This window comes from Antechinus flavipes, chromosome 1 (genome assembly GCF_016432865.1).
Source record: "Antechinus flavipes isolate AdamAnt ecotype Samford, QLD, Australia chromosome 1, AdamAnt_v2, whole genome shotgun sequence".
NCBI classification, from domain to species: Eukaryota; Metazoa; Chordata; class Mammalia; order Dasyuromorphia; family Dasyuridae; genus Antechinus; species Antechinus flavipes.
In genome coordinates this window covers 644,064,212-644,085,995 of record NC_067398.1, presented here as the reverse complement: position 1 = coordinate 644,085,995, position 21,784 = coordinate 644,064,212, and the positions used below count along the sequence as shown (strand labels likewise).

The following is a 21,784-nucleotide window of genomic DNA, read 5'->3' as shown; positions in this document are numbered from 1 at the left end:
GATATCACTTTGCATAAGGGATAATGGGTTAAACTTGAAACCTGGAGAATTGAGTTTGAATCCTATTACAGATCCCTAATAATTGCCAGCATTTACACAATGCTTGCCATTTAACAAAACACTTTACAAATACTAGTTCATCGTTGCTGTGATTCAATAATTTTAGTTTTGTCTGATTCTTTATGACCCACTTTGGAGTTTTCCTGACAAAAGTAGAGTTTGCCATTTCCTTCTCCAGCTCATTTTACAGATAAGAAAATAGAGGCAAACAGGATTAAGTGACTTGTCCAGGGTCACACAGTTAATAAGTGTCTGAGGTAGGATTTGAACTCAGGAAGTCCTGAGTTCAGGCCTGGCATTCTATCCTTTGTGCTGCTCTTAGCTGTCCTTAGATGATACTGTGATTTCCATTTTACAGATAAGGAAAATGAGACTGGGTGGGGGCAAAGTGACTTGCTCAGAATCACACTGTCAGTAAGTATTTGAGGTCAGATTTTAACTTAAGAATCCTTGAATTCAGTTCCACGCTCTATCCACTGTCCAACCAGCTGTCTTTAATCTTCCCCTAAGCTCCTTCATTCACACAATTCTCAATGATTTATTTACCTACTACGTTACAAATGTCTTAAGACTTGTGTAAGTGAGATGAGTTGTCGCACCTATTTCAGATTATCACCTGTGCAAACTCCACATAAGTGATTCCCTTCTTTTTTTGGTCTCAGTTTCCTCCTCTGCAAAATGGCCTTCCTGCCTACCTGTTCTCCTTTTCCCCTCCACCTGAGCTAGGCGATATCAGGGCCATCTGGCTGGGACACCTGTCACCTATTGATGGACAGCATTGATTTGGCTGACCTGGCTGTCTCGGCAGGTGTTCCCTTCCCTGAAGCTCAGCTGAAGAAGGTGACCTTCTCCAATAAAAACAGCTTACAATTATACAGAACTTTAATGCTTGTGCGATGCATAGATTAACTCATTTGATCCTCACAACAACCCTGTGAGGTATGTGCTGGTATTCCTTTGCTTTTCCCTCAATTTATGGAAAAGGAAACTGAGGCTAAATGAGATTAAGTGACTTGCTTGATTATATACTTATTAAGTGTCCAAGGCAGGATTCAAACTCAGGACTATCCTGATTCTAAAGTCCAGTACTACTGAGCACTTAGATGCCTTTAGGCACCATTCCTTGGGACCTAAAGGATCCAAGAAAGGGGAGGTGATAGTCCTGCTGTCCTATGACCTGGTGAGAACCTCAAAAGTCAGAACCAACTTGAGTATATCTAGAAAAAGGAGGCCAGAATGTGGCAAAGCTGGAGGATTAGGTGAAAGACAGGATTTTTATCACAGAGCAATCTCAAAGCTATGGTCTAATAACTGCAGGCTGGTTATAGAGCAGAGGAATATTGTTTGTTCTGCTGGGAACCAGAAAGCAGCATGAGGATTGACAGAAACATGTTCTATAGGGGGAGATCTCAGCTGGAGTAATTGTGTGCAGATAATCACAATGGAGCATGCTTTCGGCTATGAGGGAGCTATGACTGTCAGAATATATATGGAAGTAGAGGCTGGAAAACTAACTCTCTTATTGGGGAGGTTCTGGTATTAGATGGAAAATTGAAATAGATAATATCTGAGCTGAGGGCCTTGCTAGCCCAGGAAGCATGGGATCACATTCTTAATCCAGTTCAGAGGTCCCCCCCACAGTGTCAAATCCAGCTTGGCTTCCACTGACCCTTTGGGCCTAGAGGCCTGGAGATGGCTTGTACCTAGCCTAACATAGACGGCTGGAATACACTGCCAGCGCCAGTCCTCAGATCCCTGGAAGCAAAAGGGAAAGGAGAAAACTCACACGGTCCTAAGCACAGAGAGCTTACATAACAGAAAGACATTCATAGAAAAGAAAGCGCTCAGCATGCAATAATGGACAGAAGCTCACACTGAGGGACATGATCATCAGGAACCAACTAACTAATCAATAAAAACATTTAGTAAGCACCTACTAAGCGCCAGGCACTGTGCACCCATGTGAACATGTGCACATCCATATTGAGACACAAAACTGCATACTTTAATGGAGTTCTGTTCTTATCTCATCAGATATCTAGTTAGAAGGGATTATGACTTCACTGAGTCTCACTTCACTTTTACAGATGGGAAAACTGAGACTAAGAATATCTATTTGACTCTGTCAGGGTCACACGGCCAGTAAATATCTAAAGCAGAATTTGCCTCCTGACTTAAGCCCAATGCCCTATCCAATACACCATATTGCCTTCAGAGCATCAACATGGATTGTGCTTTAGTGACAGGGAATCTCCCCATCTCTTCTTACCCATGTCATCCCTGACAGAATCACAAAATCCCAGAATTCACCAGTTGGAAAAAAGGGGGACAAGTCTCCCTTCCCCAGAAGATTCTTGATAAATGGTTATATTGAAGCCCTTCAAGGAAAGGGGGCCACTATAGGACAGCCTTCCTTGTTAGGACATCTTTCCTGACATCAATACTCAACTGGTTTTTTAAACTTCTACCTGTTTCCCTGAATGCTGCCCTTTGAGATCAAGGGGAATAAATCCAATCCCTGCGTCACATGACAACCTATTAGATACTGTGATCCATGTGTCTTGAGCCCTCTTTCCTCCAGGTTAAATATGTCCAGCTCTTTAAATACCCCGGAGAATGATCTATCCAAACTTCAAGAGCTCTCCCTCTGTAAGGAGTACTTAATGTATGTGTGTGTGGTTGTGTGTGTATATATAAGAGATAGAAAGAGACAGAGACAGAAACAGAGAGAGAGAGAGAGAGAGAGAGAGAGAGAGAGAGAGAGAGAGAGAGAGAGAGAGAGAGAGAGAGAGAGAGAGAGAGAGAGAGAGAGAGAGAGAGAGAGAGAGAGAGACAGAGACAGAGAGAGACAGAGAGAGAGAGAGGAGAGACAAAGAGAGACAGAGAGAAAGAGGAGAGACAGAGAGAGGGGGAGGGGGAAGAAGAGGGGGGAGAGAGAGAGAGAGAGAGAGAAGAGAGAGACACAGAGACAGAGAAAGGCAGAGAGACAGAGATAGAGAGACAGAGACAGAGAGATGGAAGAAAGGGAAACATGGAGAGAGAAATGGAAGAGAGAGACACACACACAGAGACAGAAACAGAAATGGAAGAGATTCACAGAGAGAGAGAGATGCAAGATAGAGATAGAGGGACAGAGAGAGATAAAGAAAGAGAAAGAGATGAATACAGAGAGAGAGAGACAGAGAGAGAGAGAGAGAGAGAGAGAGAGAGAGAGAGAGAGAGAGAGAGAGAGAAGAGAGAGAGAGAGAGAGAGAAGAGAGAGAGAGAGAGAGAGAGAGAGAGAGAGAAAGAGAGAGAGAGAGAGAAGAGACAGACAGGAAGAGATACAAGAGAGATGGAAGATGGAGAGAGATAGAGACAGAGACAGGTCCTTTTGGCATTCTGGGGAAGTCTATGAACCCTTTCTCAGAATAATGTTTCTAACTGCCTAAGATAAAATGCACAGGATTACAAAGGAAATCAATCACTGAAATAGTCATCCAAAGATATTTTCAAATAAGGTAGTGGAAATGGATCAGGTCTATTTACATCCTATGTACATTGATGCAGTAATCGGCCCCTTTGTCTGTTATACTTGGCTGATGGGACTTGCCATTGATCAGTCACCTTTCAGCACATCGGATGCTCTATGACCCCATCAGAGGTTTTCTCAGGAGGGATGCTGGAGGCTTTGCCATCTTCTTCTCTACTGAGTGATTTGCAATGACCAGGTGGAGTGGGAGTATCAGACTGTGAATGGAGGACCTCACCCCGCTTCCATCCTGCTGCATTAACCTGGCTGGTCTCTTTGGGGTTCCTCCTCATCCCCATGTCACCATTCGCAGATGGCTCGTGCCCACCACGCACCTCGCCAGGGACTGCTGAGTCACCCACGACTCTGATTCACACCCAGTCACAGCAACACATAAAAGCACACGTTCAGACACAGCTACACAAAGTACACTGACTCATGCCCGTCCAAGTGGCCATACCAACCCTGCCCTACATTCCCGCAAACGCACCAGTGCATGTACACAATCCTAGGCCCACAAACCCCTGTCCCCATGAACGCACGAGGTGACATAGAAAGAAGGGCTGATCCCGGGGTGGATCTGGAAACACGCCTTCCAAACATTTTGTCGCACATGGAGGAACACACAAGAGGCAGACATAAACACACGTTCCTATGTTTCCACAGCGCCCCAAACAAACACAAGCATATACCGTAGGCACAGCTCCCATTGCATACAAACACAGTGCCCCTCCATTTAGCCCTATAAACACGTACAGCCCAGTGTGTGCATGTCAGTGCAGCCATTTGCACTCATGCTCCACTCCTGTGCATTCATCAATCCATACGCAGGTGCTAAACACCTGTGCACATCTAGAACCCAGCCGAGAGCCAGGCATCCTGCAGAGAGCCAGGGCCCCAGGAGGGCAGCAGGGCTGCCAGCAGCTCAAGTCTTTGAGATTTAAACACCATTTACATTCATCAGACAAGACATTCCCTTTGCAAATACTTAGAGCTCCCTGCACATCCCTCACACCTTCTCTCCAAGGAGAATAACATCTTCTACAGCTTTGTAACCTGAGAAACAAATATGCCCCATCCCCCTTCTCTACAAAGGCTTTCTCCAACTCCCCCCCTCCTCTCTCCCTCCAGCTGGCTCTGAACTGGGCTTCTGGCGTGGGGGATGGGCTACACTGAGACAGCTCCATTCTCATGCTTATTCAATTACACACACATTTATTAGCCTTACTTGGTGGTCAGCCCTGGATCTATGACCAGGAGCAGGACTAAGACTGGGAGGAGGGTCAGAGCTCAATCTGGGACCAAGGTCAGGGCTCAACCTAGGACCAAGTTCGGACTCTGTCTGTGACCAGAGTCACAGCTCAGTCTGCGGAATGAGTTTGGGGAGGATGAGGGGGTGTTATTCTGGAGCTAGAAAGGAAACTTATTGTTCAATCCTTTTTTGGTGGTGTTTGATTTTTTGTGACCCCATTTGGGGATTTCTTGGCAAAGATACGGGAATGATCTGCCATTCCTTTTTCTAGCTCATTTTGCAAACGAGTAAACTGAGGCTAGTGACTTGCCCAGAGTCACACAACCAGCAAATGTCTTAAGCCAGATTTGAATTCAGGAAGATGAATCTTCTTGACTTTAGGTCCAGCGCTCTTATCTATTGCACAACAAGAAGTCTTGAAAGCAAACTCGAGATCGTCTAATCCAAATGCATTTTACAAACAAGGAAGTGCATTGTCAGAAAATAGAAATGATTGTCTAAGATAATAGAGAAATGATGTATCCAGGTCTGAATTTGAACACTAGTTCTGCCCCAGAATCCACTGTTCTCTGTCTAACACTAATCTGTTTCAATCTGAAACATGAGTTAGGATTTAGCCTCAGCTTGGATTTCTGACTTGTACCCTCTGTAGATACTCCCTGACCACATAAGCCCTCTGGGTGACAAGTGAAGGTAGCCCTTTGGGATGTTGTGGAGCTCATGGAAATAGAAGTAAAATTCCTGACTTCTAATCCTGGACTTACTGTGTAACTGTAGGAAGGCTTTGTTCTTTCTGGATCTCAATTTCCTCAACAATACCATGGGAGGATAAGTTGCCACTCCCTCAAACACACGAGGGGTCCAAGTAATATGAGGCAGTGAACAAGTAGAGACTGAATTTATAGACCTCCCTAGGCTACAGTTGCACTGGAATAAATTAAAGACAGGTTCATCAGGTGCTTTCCTCTGCCACCTGCTAGCAATGTTCTGGCTCCACAGGACTCTCGAAAACCTAGCATGGAACTGAGCCATCCTGATGAAAGGGCCATAGTGGAATTCAATGACTCTTGTGTGATGTAGTGGTACCAATGGATTCCAAATAAATTCAAACCCCTCCCACTTACTATTTGTGAGACTTTGAGATTTTGGGCAAGTTCCCTAACTTCCTGAGGACTCAGTGTCTAGAAGATGTCCTATGAGGTTCCTCCTGGCACCACGTTCTGTCATACTGGGAACGTGAGATTTGGAGTTAAAAGACTTGAAATCAAGTTCTAGATTTACTACTTAGCTTATAGAACTTTCTCTGAACCTTAGTCTCCAAATGTGTAAAATGAAGGGATTTGAATACTTCATTTCTCCCATTCATTTCTCTCATGCTTCTGTGGCCTTTCCAACATGTACAAAGAATGTGAACTGGACTAAAGTTCAAACGGACCTGGGTACAAACTTCTTTGCTACTTACTAGTTGATCCCTTTGTGGACCTCAGTTTTCTTATCTATAAAATGAGGATATTAATAACTAACTTTACAGGGTTGTTGTAAGGAACGCACTTTGTAAACTTCAGAAGTGGGTCTTATTTATTATTATTGTTATTGTTGATATTACCATTACTATTGCTACTGCTACTACTACTACTATAAACTTCAGAAATGGGTGTCATTTATTATTGTTGTTTCTATTACTACTACAATTATGACCACGACGACTAGTACTACTACCATGACTACTATTACTACCATGATGACTACTACTACTACTACTACTACTACTTCTATTTACACCCACTTTTGGAAAGAACAGGTCATTCTCCCAACTGTTCATGTATATATGTAATACAGGCAGGCAGGGACTCTATTTTGAATGTTAAATCTAAGTGTGCCTATTTATAAATGCTAAATTAAAAGCACCTGTGAGGATCGGTTAATGGAAATGAGAATGCTCTGTCAAGAGAAGGGAAAATTCAGGCAGGATAAAGTCACTTGTATTGAAATATGTGAGTGGTTCTGGCAGGCAGGTAGCAAAGGGGATACAACACTGGGCTTAGAATCAGGAAGACTCACTTTCCTGAGTTTAAAACCCTCAGATACTTTTTAGCTGCGAGATCATGGGCAAGTCACTTAACCTTGTTTGGGTCAGTTCCTTCTCTATACAATGAGCAGGAGAAGGAAATAGCAAGCCTCTCCAATATTTCTGACAAGAAAATCTCCAAAATGGGGCAGAACCTCCAAAAAGAGTGGAACATGACTGAAATGACAACAACAAAACAGCAAATTCCCTGATAGAAAGTAAGAAATACTGGTGGAATCAAAGTGAACTGGGCATGAGAAAGCAGAATTATTTTGCTTGGATCCTCCAGGATGTCACAGGAAGACTAAATCAGGTCCTCAGTTTTCTGATCTAATCTTCCTGTCTAGTCTTATTTCCATCAAACTAATCAAACTGGGTATTTTTTAGCCATTCCTGTTCCTGTTCCAACTTTCTATTATTACTCCCCCCTTGTCTGTAATGGACACCTCTCCAGTTCTTCTCTTGATATTCCTCTCTTCTTTTAAGACTCAGCTAAAGTACCACCTCGGTGAGCTTTCTCCCTCCTTGAAACAAACAATAAGTATTTGTCAGCTGCTTATTCTTGATAAGGGGACTGCTTTAGGCCCTGAGAATGTTTGTGCCTTCCCTTTGTTGGTTATTTCCAATTCATTAACAACAACAACAACAACAAAACAGTTATACCCCTCCCCCAAAGAGATTATATGAGGAAACAACATGGACACATAGAAGCAGACACAAAATAGAAATCTTTTTGCTGGAATGAGCTTTGTCTGATCTTTTCTGAGTCCTATCACATAGAGCCTTATGTCATACATATAGAATATAACCTCAAGATTCCACTCCTTGAGGAGCATAAGATAAAAAAAAAATGGAAGAAGGAACTCAATAACCTTATTTTATACTTAAGGAAGCAGTAGCCCAAGGAGTTTGAGGGCTTTGTCCAATGTCAAACCAAGCAGTGAGCATTGGAAGCAGATTTTGAATCCAGGGCCTCTGACTGAAGCAGAGAGTGTTCCTTCCATTGTACCATAACTGTGTTGCTTCTCCCCCAGTGCCAGATATTTCCCTTGTAAACAGTAGGTGTTTAATAAATAAACTTTGCTGAGCTAATTTAAAGGTTAAGCCAGACCTTAAAGCTTTTCCATAATATTACAATTTGTGTGCTAAGTAGGAGCATTAAAAAAATCAAATATAAAATTCTCTGCTTGGCCTTCAAAGACCTTCAGAGCTCCCTTACATCAGTCTTCTGATTTTTCTCCTTGCCAGTGTCCAGAGATGTTGGTCTTCTTGTTGTTCCCTAAGTAAGACTCTTCATCTCTCAGTTCTGGATATTTTCACATGCTGTCCCTCTAGTCTGGAATGCTCTCACTCCTCATCTAGGCCTCCTGGATTCCCTGGCTTCCTTCAAGTCCCAGGTAAAATCCCACTTAATACAGGAATTTCCTCACAATCATATTTGTGCCTTCCCTCTGTTGGTTATTTCCAATTCATTAAGCCCAAACTTATCTGTCCATAATTATTTGCATGTTGCCTACCTCAATTGATTGCAAACTTCTTCATAGGAGGGACTACTTTTTACATTTTTTGTATTCCCAAATCTGCACACATAGTAGGTGCATAATAAATGCCTTGCTGGCCGACTTACCAGGAGAAAGTTGATGATGGCATAGGCAAGATGCAAATGATGTTTAAGACTCAACTAAAGTACCACCTAACTGAGCCTTCTACAATGATGTTAACAATCAATATTCTTTTAGATAGTATTTTACTCTAAAAAATACCATGATAGCTATTCTCTTAATGTTGCTCATTGTTGATTGGGTAACAGCCAGGGCAAGTAGGCATTATATAGACAGAGGAAAATGAGACTTTTGTGTTTGTGTGTGTGTGTGTGTGTGTGTGTGTGTGTCTGTGGAATAGTCAATGGGTGAATGAAATGAAATGAGAGTACAAGAGAATGTGTACTTTTGGGACAGTGAGCATCCAGGCATGGTACTCTCTGAAATTCAGTCCGAGAATATTAAAGAAGCAGAATATTAAAAAGGAAGAGAGTCTGAGTACAGACCTTTGAAGGCCATTTTGTGATCAGTGGCACCTAACATCATGGGATAGATGTATTATGTGTGTGGAGGCGGGGGTCATTGAGTCAGAAGGCATGGGGTTCAAATTCTGCATCAGACATTTACTAACCATGTGAACAAGGGCAAGTCACTTAATTTCTCTGAGCCTCAGTTTCCACATCTGTAAAATGGGGATAATAATAGCATATGCCTCATAGGATTCTTCTGAGGAGCCAAATGAGATAATGCATGAAAATAATTTTGCAAACCTTCAACACTATGTAAATGTCAGCTATTATTATAGTGAGTGAGTCAGTCAAGTTGTGGGCGTGTGGGCAAAGTGGATTCTAGGGCCAAGCAGAGGCGAACCTTCCCTGTTTATGTAGTTGGCAGGACAAGTTGGGTAGCCTCGGTCCTAATGCCGATCTCTAGGATCCAATTCTAATATTTTGGGAGCTGAGAGGAGAGATCTCTTAGAAATATTGCCTATTATGGTGGCACATATCAGAGTCTTGAGTAACCTCCTCACAGAAAAAGAACATTTAGGGAAAAGTCAATAGATGAGGGCAACTTTATAGTACAGCTAGGTGGCGTGGTAGCTAGGTTTGGAATTGGGAATTCAAATCCAGCCTCAGACACTTTACTATCTGTGTGATCAAGCAAGTCACTTAATCTTGTTTGCCTCAGTATCCTCATCTGTCAAATGAGAAAGAAATGGCAAATCACTTCAGTGTCTTTGCCAAGAAAACTTCAAATGGGGGTCACAAAGAGTCAGACACAACAAAAACGACTCACAACAGACCAAAGTTCTGGTAGGAATAGAATTCACATCAAGTAATTAAGAGCTTCTGAATGTTTGTATCTGTGAGACTCTGGAAGGGTAATGATCCCCCTGTTGCTGGAGATTCTCAGGTCACTCACTATATCACTTGGTTACAGCAGAGCTTCTTAAATTTTTTCCTCTCGTAACTCTTTTTCATCCGAGAAATTTTTACATAAACATATATAAAATAGGCATAAAAATCAAACATTTACTGATAATAAATCATAATTACACATATACCACATTCAAGTTACAAGATCTTATATGGGGTCATGAACCATAGTTGAAGAAACTGGGGTTTATAGTAACAATATGAAAAGAGACAGACATGATTTGAAGTAATGGATAAGACCTGAATTCAAATCCTGCTCCTGTTACTTACCCCATGTAGTGAGTCACTATATTTCCTACACAACTCCCTAAGGTACAACCATCCTCCTTGTCACTCAGACTCAAACCTCAATATCACTCTCATCCACTCCACATATTCAATCTATAGCCACATCTCAGCATTTATACCTTAACGTCTCTCTTATATGGATTCTTCTCCCCACTCCCATAATCATAGTGCTAGGTCAAGCCCAAATCTATTCTTACCCAATCTTTTTCAATAACTTTCTAACTAGTTTCTCTGCTTTAAATTTCTCTGGATTTGATTCCTAGCTGTGAGATCTTCCACTAATGCCCTAAGAAAATAATTTTCCTTCTCTGGATATCAGTTTTCTCCTTTGTTAAATGTAGAAATGGAACAATGTGATCTCTAAGGATCTTTCCTGCTAAAAAAAAAATTGAATGAGTCAGCTTAGTCCTGTAGGATTGCTGATCGAATGCACTTTTTCTCCCTTCTTTCTTTGCAGAGGTGGGGGACAATGAATGTGGAATATTTCATATGGGGCTGATGAGTTGGTTGGTTTTGTTGGAACCATTATTTTTCTTTTCTAATCTCCATTACAAGGGCTGATTTGCTGGATGGGGAGGGGAAGGGGAAAAGTGTTAAGATATAAAGGGGACAAAACCCCCTTATATATTCTATTAATATGTACACATGATATTAATATGTATTATATATATACATACATACATATATCCATACACATGTGTCAAGAAAGGGAGGAGTCTCATGGGGCAAACTATTCAGCAAAGATTTTTGTAGGGAAGATAGCAAGATTTCAAAATAATAGGATCTCAAGGCTGAAATGACATTCTGAAGTTTCCTGGTCCCACCTACACCTGCAGTTATCCTGAATATAGGAGTGAGGGGAGGGCTGGGTTCCCAGGAAAGTTGGGCCATGGCAGCCCTGGAAAGAGAAATGCCATAGTAACCAGAGTTATTTATCCTTTAGGGCTGAGTTTGGCACAATCTCAAGAAAGAGAGGAGCCTGGTTTCTTCCCAGGGAACTGAAGAAAGTTTCTTTGTTGTTTTCCCCAAAGCATTTTGCTGGCCAGCCCTCCCCCAGCCTCCTCTCCCAGGGGCCCTCTTCCCGCTGTCCCCTCATTAGGAGGTGGGTCCTGGGTTTGTGAGAAAACTGGGCCTAAGGGGAGGGACGTGCTGGGTGAAGAGGCTGCCGAGGAGGCCCTACTCTCTGCCAGCACACTCACTTCCGCACCCCACACAACGTCTTTGTGCCATGGAAACTAGAGGAGGGAAGAGACCCTTGGGGATATGCTCTTAAAGTGGCCATCACTCAAAGGATAGGAATGATATATATGCTCAGAAGATGAGGAATAATAGCATGCTCTTAGGAGAGACAGAGCCTTTGCCTTCCAGAGTTCCAAATTAATAGGAATGGGGCAGATAAACTAATCTTGGGGAACCTCTGATCTATTAGGGAAAACAGTCCCTGCTTCTGGGAGCTCATCCTCAGGGACTCCTGGTCTGAAAGAGATAGCCACCATTTCTCCCTCGTACAATCCCTAATCTGTAGCAACAACACAGCCCCTGACTCAGGTACCGCTGACCTGAGGGGACAAAGGAAGCCCCTCCCTCCTCAGAAAGCCCTAGGCTGACAGAGACGCACAGAATACTAGCCTTCAAGCCTTCTTCCAAGAATAACTCTTCTACTCAATAGCACACCATGCTTCTGTCTTCCTTTTAAATTGATCACAAAAGTCATTTTCTCTAGGAAGGCTTCAACGATTAATCTTGCTTGGCTTCTGTTATTCCTATAGCCCTTGCTTCTCCTCATACTCATGCTCAGCACTTCAGCCTTGCTTTAAGGAGGCATCTTATTATTAGCATGTGACAATCCCTGGAAAGAGGAGATATATGAATATATGTATGTGGAGGGGAAGAGAGAGAACTATATCTATATATAGATCTAGAGCTAAATATATCTGTATGGGCCTAGATCTATATATAAACATACATGTGGATATATATATATATATATATATATATATATATATATACACACATATATATATGTATATAACATCTACAAATATATAAAATATGTATGAAATATTATATGATCACATTTTAAATACTATTTGATATGAAATGTCTTTATCCAGAGAGAAATTTCAATAATTACCTCATTTCTTAAACTATAAATTGAGAATTTTTGGTATGGGGCTCTCAGGACCTTTCTGTAATTATTATCAGCTGGTTTTGGTACCTACAGATTTCTCTCCTAGTTGAGAGAACTCTAGTCATGGAGTCTGGAGCTCCGGGTGGTAGGCCTGGTTTTACCACATCTCAGAGTGTAGATTTGAGCAGGCTACAACTTCCCTGGGGCTCAGTTTCATTAGATTCTTTCTAAGATTTCTGCTCTTTCAGTTGTAAATCCTATGACCCTAATAATGGGCCCATATGGTGAAGGGGGATGGGAGCTATCCTTTCAGAACCCTCGAGATTGGAACAGTAACAAGATGAGTGAATATGAGAGCCTCTTTCAGATGGTAAACTTGAGGTTGGCTCAAACCTAAATCTATGGCAGCTAAGAACTGCAGTATTCTTCAAGTAATTATGATGGGCTAGAAAGCAGCTAAGTGGTGCAGTAAACAGTATTTAGAGGAAGACAGGAAGATTCGAGTTCAAATTCTGGCTCGGATACTTAGATTATGTAATCCTAGGCAAGTAAGTCAACTTTTATTTGCCTCAGAACGGTAATACTACCTCTCTCAGGGTTGTTGTGAGCATCAGATGAAATAATATTTTCAGGTACTTAGCACAGTATCTGGCATATAGCAGATGCTTAATAAATGCTTGTTTCCTTCTGAGAGCTGAAAGAATAAGGACTAGGGTCTCTCTGTGCATCTGTGTCAGCCCAGAATCATTCCTGTTTCTCTGGGTGAAGTAATCCTTTCCTTCCTCCCATCCCATCTCAGGTGTCTGCCTTTCTCTTCAAGTCTGTTTTGAAATATTGGGATAGACACTTAGGACCCAATCTGAAAAACACTAACCTAGTTTTATCACAGACTTACCTCATCCAGAAGGTCTTTGAAATTAACTCAGTTCCCCTCAGAAGTCTCCTCTCTTCATTATTGTCTCTCACTACATTTCACTCCAACCCCAAACCAATCCACAGTACTGAACTGGCTTCACACACACACACGCACACACACACACACACACACACACACACAGACACACACACACAGAGACACCCCTATTTACAGAGACAAACACATGGGTACTGATACAGACCAACAGATACACAAAGACATAAAAAAAGTACTGCCAGAATTACAAGGGAAGGAGACATGTGATGTATAAACATGGTAGCCCATAAGGACCTGTATTTAGCCGGTTCAAAGGGAGAGGCGAGGCTCAGATCCTGGCAGTTGATCAAGAGCCAAACACATCCAATTAGGACTTCCATCACCCAGAGCTGGAGGGAACCCAACATGGAGAGACACAGGAGACAGAGCCAGAGACAGAGAGACAGAGACAAACACCTAAAAACAGAGAGAGACAGAAAGGATAAGAGAAAGCAAAGGAGAGAGAGAGAGAGAGAGAGAGAGAGAGAGAGAGAGAGAGAGAGAGAGAGAGAGAGAGATGGGAAGGTGGAGGGGAGGGAGCACTAGGAAATGGGAGGAGGGTAGAAAGCAAGGAGAGACAGATAGAAAAAAAAGAAAGCTACAGAAACAGATAGAGGAGATGAAATAGACAGAGGAGGGAGGAAAAGAGGAGAAATTAAAACACAAAGAAGAGACAGACAAAAAAAAGAGTAAGTGAGAGGACCCAGCAAAACAGAAATAGAACTGGAGAAAGAGAGATAATGGGAGGAAAAGAAAGGTACAGACAGAAGCAAAAAAGGAGAATGAAAGGAACAGATTCATATAGAAGAGAGAGACTAAACATGAAAGAAACAAAGGAAAGAAACAGGAGAAAGAAATTGAGGGCAAAGAAAAGATAGAGGCAGAGATAGGAGGGCAAGTGACAGACAATAGGAAAAAAGAAAGCAACAGAGAAGAAAAGAGATAAAGAAAAAGGAAAAATACAGAAAAGAATCTGAGCTGGAAGGGATCTGAGAGACAATCTAATCTACCCTACCTCCCATTTTCTAGATGAAAAATTGAGGCTTATCAACGTGAAGGAATTTGCTTAAGATTGCACAGGTAACATCAGAGGAGAGATTTTAACTCAAGCTCTATATCTAGCATCTTTTACACTCTACCATATTTCAAAAGGGATCTATATATATGTAGATATAGATATATGTATTATGTATGTATTTATATACACACATAAATAGAGAGAGGGATGGGGAGAAGGGAGGAGGAGGAAGAGAAGGAGGTGGAAGAGGAAGAGGAGGAGGTAAAAGAGGAGGAGGAGAAAGAAGAGAGAGAGAGAGACAGAGAGAGAGAGAGAGAAGAAGAATAACAGCAAGTGACAGAGATGGAGGAAATATCTCTATCTATACATACACATAATAATGTTCACAATAGATATATGTATATATACAGTTACATATATGTATAGATATATGTAGATATGTATGTATTTATATACACACATATACATAGAGAGAAGGAGAGGAAGGAAGGAAGCAGTGAAGAGAGAGGGGGAAGAGGGGAGGTAAAGAGAGGACATATAGAGGAGAAAGAAAGAAAAAAGGCCAGCCAAAGAAAAAAGGATAAAGTTGATGAGGAGACACACTGAAAGAAGACATAAGAGATCAACAACAAAAAAACCAGAGGGAGATGAAGAGGAATTTTTTTTCCTTTTAAATAATTCAAAGACTGAGAAGGCAAAGGGGAGATGAGGAAAGAATATGAGGGAGGTAAAGAGAACATGCAGAAAAGGGGAATAGATAGAAGGAGGGAAGGGGGAGGGAGAGAATGGCAGTGGGTGGGCCAAGAAAGCTTTCCTAAGAAACAGTCAGCTTCTTTGTCCCTCAGTGAATCCCTCAGTGTCCTTCCCCCTCCCTTGATAGGGATGAGTGTGTATTTGAGGATCCAGGGTGAGATTCTTCATCTCAGGAGAGACCATGCCTCCCTATTGGCTCCTCTCCCCTGAGGACGCAGAGGAACAGAGCTTTAGTTCCAGCTTTTCCAAGGTCAACTATATGTATTTGAACTAATCATTTCCTCTCTGAGTATTAAATTGTCTGCCCCTACAAAATGAGGTGGGGGGCAGAATATTATTAGATAGACCTTCCAGATACAGAGTCTTTTAAGAAATTCCAAAAATGCAATGTCATATATTACCCCACCTGTTCATATTAATCTCACTCCTTTCTCCCACTTCAGCACCTTTGCTCATGGTCTTCCCTTTCTACCTTATAGCTTTTCTCCACTCCTGGAGCCATCACCCTAAGTACTAGTTTTCATTACTTTTTTTCTTGGACTACTGCTATCATTTTCTAATTGGTTCGCTTGCTTCTAGTCTCTTCTCACTTCGGTTCATCATCTCTTCAGCTGCCTAGATGATTTTCCTAAAGGACAGATCTGTTCATGTCCCTCCTCCCCATCTTCCCATCTTCCCTTCTTCCACTCCTCAATGAATTCCAGTGGATCCCTATTACCTTCAAGATCAAATAAAAAGAAAATGCTTCATAACCTGGCCCCTTCTCATCTTTCCAGTCTTCTTAGGTTTTACTATTCCTACTGACTTTCTAGTTCTAGTTATACTGATCTTGTTAGTTATAATGATCTTTCCATCTCCGTACTGTTTTTTCTGAAGCAACTGGGCTTAAGTTACTTGCCCAGGTCACACAAACCAGGCCGGATTTGAGTTCAGGGCTGGTTCTCTATCCACTGTACCACCTAGACACCCCCTATCTCCAAGCTTTTGTACAGGCTGTCTCTAATTTCTGGAATGTTCTGCCCCCTCCCCTTGGATTCTTAGTTTCCCAAACTTCCTTCAAGATCAAACTCAAAGCCAACCTCCTACCTCCTTTCAGATTACATCCCATCTATTCTTTATTCTTATATGTATCTAATTATTTACATGTTGTCTTACTTATTACAATAGATGATTCTGGAGGGCAGGGATTATTTGTCTTATTAAGTGATCTGAATCTCACTTTCCTTGTCTGTAAAATGTGGATAATAATTGTACCTACCTCTCAAGGCTGTTGGAAGCAATCAAATGATAGATGGATATAAAGCGCTTTACAATCTTAAATCACCATGTATGATGGATAGTCAACTAATCTTAGGGTCAGGAAAACCCAGATTCAAATCCATGGTTTTCTGATCTATAGTGAATCACTTAATATCTCACTGTTTTAATAATTCTCTAAGACAGTAAGTTTCAGAGAAGTTGTCAATATGCTTTGGGAAAGGGCAATTACTCAAAATGAACTCACTACATCAAGGAAATCATAGATCTAGTCCAAAAAAAGCTCTACAAATCCAACAACTATATGCATGATGGCTAGTAATTTTTAGGCCAAGGAAAAAGAATCCAAGGAAGAAGAAAGGCTAAAGAAGCAAGAAAGAGAAAAGGAAAAGCTCCAGATTGTCAGAAGGTTAATTAACCTTGGTAAGGAGTAAAGAACTTCCTTCCTAAAAGATAGAAAACAAGGAATGAATAAAGACAGACAAGTTTTAAATTATAGAAGAGAAAATGTTTCAAGTTGATCTCAAATAGCTTTGATATATTCAGCAAAGTAAGAAGTGTGTATATATATATATGTATATATATATATATGCTTCTATATATTATCTCTTTATGTATCTATACATTTATCTATATATAAGAAGTATATATAGGAACTAGATATGTGATATCACTGGCATTCTCAGGGAATTCTCAGGTAAGGAAACACTCATAAATGGAAGTTGATAAGTTATAGTCTTAGAAACTTGCTGAGGGCAATGAGAGATTAAGTATTTTTTCCAGGGGTCATGCAGCCAGTATATGTCAAAGATGAGATTTGTCCTGGGTTCAAGACCAACTCTTCATCTCTCTAACTCTCAAGATGGATCCCCTTGATTTATATAATGGGTATAGAATTAAAACTGTAAACTTAGGAATTTTAATAAAATATTATGTAATTTAAGTTTTAAATTTTAATATTAAATCAGATACTATATGTATGATGCACTTTCGAATTATTAAATGGAAATTTTTCCCTCTTTTTTGATATGGTTGTTGGAGAAGGCAATAAAGATAAAATGGCAATAAAAATAAAATGGCAGACTCAGTCTGCAGATAGGGATCAGTTTAGACCAAAAAACATTTCACTCAAGAGTGAAATAATTTGGCGAATTTCAGATGATCAGTTTTATTTAGTTTTAATAGATTATATAGCAAAAGCAAATCAACAATTTGTTTTTGTGTTTTCAAATGTTCTGGTCTTGTCTAGACTGATATAAGCTTTGGGTTCTCATAACTGGATTCTATATTATTGTTTCCAACAGAGTAGTGGTAGTGGAAAGTACAGGGTTAGGAACTAGGAGATCTGAATTCTAATTCTGATTCTGTCACTAGATCAACATTTGATTTTGGGCAAGTCATTTAGTGGAAAATGGGCTGGACTTTTATAAAGAAGGAAGCTAATACTTTACGGATCCCTTCTACTTCTAACATTCTTTAATTCTGTTAGGCATTGGAGATCAATGACAGTCATGAGTCCAATCCCTTCATTTTTCAGAGACCCCGAGAAAGGAAATGAAGCTCACAGTCACATAACTAGTAAACAGAAGAGCCAGATTTCCACATGCTGCCTCTTGGGTGTTATCTACCTTACTAGAAAGTAAGCCCCTTGAAGGTAAGGATTATGTCTCCTTTATCACTTTATCAAGAAGGGGCAGGGCAATAAATTTTGGGTTAATGTAAATAAAATAAAACTCAAACCAAAACCTTCCAAAGGATCAAAGTTGTTTAAAAGTTGAAAAAGCTTCCTTACTTCCTCAGTAATGTAGGCAGGATGGCCAATTATTGGGAATGCACCTTACTGTTCTGTATTAGAAACACTTCATTCCCTTTCTCAGTTTCTTTGCACTGGGTGACCACCATGCCAGGGATGCCTTAACTGAGATTCTGTGAATCCTTTTTTTCCTTTGAAACTTAATTTAAATTCAAACTCCTGAATTTGATCTCCTCAGGTGATAGTGCCTCCCTCCAGTTGTCTTGTGCTTGTTTTGTAAAAACTTACAAATATATACATTGTTTCTCCTGTTAGAACTTAAGTTCTTTGCCCACAGGAACTTTTTCCTATTTGTATCTGTATCCTTAGGTCCTATCACAGAATATCTGGCATATGGTTATATAATAATTATTTGTTTGCTATTGATTAATTTTTGTGGATTTCATTCCTGCCTTAGGAGAAATTGTAGATACCCTGAAATATTCTTTCTAAATCTAAAGTCTGTAATTCTATGACTTTCTTTGTTCACGATTATCCTGGCCCCTGCAGCACTGGCTGTGTGGTGTCTCTGTCCTAGAAATATTTTTAAAGCATTTCAAATGCTTTCTGAGACCTCTAACGACTGTCAGGTATGCTGGACAGAGATGACTTTTTATTGCACATATAGTCCACAAATCCAGTAAGGAAAACCAGTACCTTTCAAGATTCAGGGACAGAACAATCCTCCCAACATTCTCTGAGAGTAGCCAAAAACAGTCATGAGTATGGATGGGTCTAAGATCTTAGATTTTATTACTCCAATTTGTAAAGGCCCCATCTTGTGGATGAGCCCAAGATATCAAAGCAAGAGTTTCATATGCCGCGCAAAGGAACTCAACACTTAAGTTCTCAAGAAACTTGCCCTTTTTGTAGAGGCAAAGAACTGAGCAGATGCCCATCAGTTGGGGAATGGCTGAACAAGTTATGGTATATGAATGTAATGGAATATTATTGTTCTATAAGAAACAATCAGCAGAATGATTTCAGAAAGGCCTTGAGAGACTTACAGTGAAATGAGCAGAATCAGGAGATCACTGTACACAGCAACAACAAGATTATGAGATGATCAATTCTTTTGGACATGGCTCTTTTCAACAATAAAATGATTCAGATTGGCAGTTCCAATAGACTTTTGATGGAGAGAGCCATCCGTATCCAGAAAGAAGGCCATGGGGACTGAATGTGGATCACAATATAGTATTTTCACCTTTTTTGTTGTTTTTTGCTTGCTTTTTTTTTCTCATTTTTTTCTTTTTGATCTGATTTCTCTTGTGCTACATAATTAATGTGGAAATATATTTAGAAGAATTGTACATGTTTAACATATATTAGATTACTTGCTCTCTTAGGGAAAGGACTGGGGAGAAGGGAGGAAGAAAAAATTGGAACACAAGGTTTTGCAAGAGTTTGCATGTACTTTGAAAATAAAAAGCTATTTTTAAAAGAAAAAAAAGAAAAAAGCCATCATCAGCTTTACCTGGATTGCTTAATTCTATTTCCTGAACCTCTTTTCACATTCAAAAAAAAAAAGAAATAAAACTGGTAACTCTAATAGTCATACCTTCCTTAATTGTGTGAGTTCTTATGTCCGATAGCAAGTTGATTGTTCAATGACATGAGAGATTAGAGAAAGCTTTGAAAAGAATGAAGTGATGATAGAGATAGTGATGATTGCAGTGAAGGTTACCATGATTTAGCTAATATGCTGTATCCCTTATGGAAAGGGACCTATGCCAGGTACTAGAGTGGGTGAAAGATAAATAAGACCCAATCCATAACTTCAAAGAAATCATGATCTAGTAGGTGCTGATAGTGGGAGTGACAGAGTGATAGAAATGAAAATGATAAAACAGAGAAAGACATAGATACATAGAAAAAGGTGAAGATATGATTGCAATGGTATTAACAGTGATTTTAGTGAGAGAGATGCTGCTGCTGCTAGTTATGAAAGGCACAAAGAAGCAGATAGGTGATATATTGAGCAGAGAGCTCAGAAAATTACTGGTTGTGTGGCCTTGGACAAATAATTTAACTTCTCACTTTTCTAACTGTAAAATGAGAATAACAGCACATCTCTCACAAGGTTGTTTTAAGGTATTTGTAAAGCACTTAGCATAGTGCCAGGAACATATTTGGTACTATATAACTAGTTGTTCCCTTTTCTTCCCTTGATGGTGATAACAATTGGTAATTCCAGTAATAGCAACCATCGTGATGGCAATCACAATGATGTTGGTGATAATAATGATAATAAAGAATTCAGTAGTCTGAATAAGTATCTGAATGATAGCAATCAAATAGAGACGTTAATACATCTTGCCCATGATTAATGTATCATCAACACTTTTCAGGGACTTCAGGTCCATGTTCCAAGACCTTTTCTAAAACAGAACAGAACATCCAAACAGAAGATGAATACCCTAGTGTGTTCAGATTTGCCAAACTTTACATAATATGTTTACCATCAAAAACCTTTAAGGAACTTTTGATTCAACCTTTTTTCTTCCCTACCTCCACCCACAGTCTTATTTCTCAGACTAAATTCTGTAATCCAACCTTGGCCAATTAGCCCAAAGTTTTACCAACTTCTCTAAGAACAGAGTCATGTCAGATGGAAGGGTCCCAGCATTAGGATGGAAGAGAGGGAGGTGAACAAATAAGGAGAGGTAGAAAAAGAGTATTTCCAGAGAAATATGAATCCTGCCATTCATAGGAAGTAAAACTGACTCAATGACAGTGATAGTGACTAAGTTATTTAGAGTGATGTTATCTGAGGGGAAGGTCCAGAGCATTAAAATTAAATACCACACAAAGTAGATAGAAGGCAGGACAGGAGATGCTTCACCATGCCAGCCCAATAATCATGGAACACACACTAGAATAAACATCTTGATACTGAACTCATGCTAGAAGGCCCTGTGGCTTCATTCCAGATCAGTTATTCTGTGAAACTGCTATTCAATTCAATTAAATCTACATCTGTTAAGTGCCAATTTTCAACAAGTCTCTAAGTCTCTTATTCTATGCTTCCATGATTCTTGTTCCAAAATCTTATGACATCCATAATAATCCAGATACTTTAAAGTACAGATTCTATAGTTCCATTACTAATTAGTCTAGAATATTCTTCTAGATTTGATTAAAGCTATTACTGATTATTCTGTGATTCTCTTCTTGACTTAATGTCTCAAATATTTTACTCCATTTTGCTAACCATGATTTTATAATCTGATAATCCAGAATCTAAAATTCTTTTTTTCTATTGAGATCTATTATCTTGCAGGCTGCCCTTTTTGGGTTCTGTCTAAAGTCTAAAGTAAATATGGAAGTTTGGTCAAAAACAGGGCAATCAAAGAATAGAATAGCATGGTTCAAGGAATCCACTACAATTCTGAAATTCACAAATAGCGCTAGGTCACAACTACCCACTAGGTCTTTATACCATGTTACTACTCAGAGGAAACCAGTGGACCATAGGGATAGAGCAGAGGAGAGGCCATTTAGGGAAGAGAGAAAGCATTTTTAGAAGAAATAAAGAAGAAACAGATATAGGCCAAGATTGAGAGAGAGACTATTTATGTGATGGAGAAGAACTTAGGAAAGGTAGGAGGAGATTAAGCCAATTACATCTCTTCCAACCTTGGGAACTAAACATTAGGAATTGAAAAAGAGGGGTCAGGGACCATTCATTTAGCTTAATGGGGGCAGAAAGGAATGTGCCAGAA

General features: G+C 40.1%; 1 protein-coding gene across 4 annotated transcripts in view; it reads right to left on the bottom strand.

Moving 5' to 3' along the window:
- The window catches only part of ADGRB1 (adhesion G protein-coupled receptor B1), a 263,708-nt gene that overhangs the window by 109,413 nt on the left and 132,511 nt on the right, over positions 1-21,784 (bottom strand). The window lies entirely within an intron of this gene.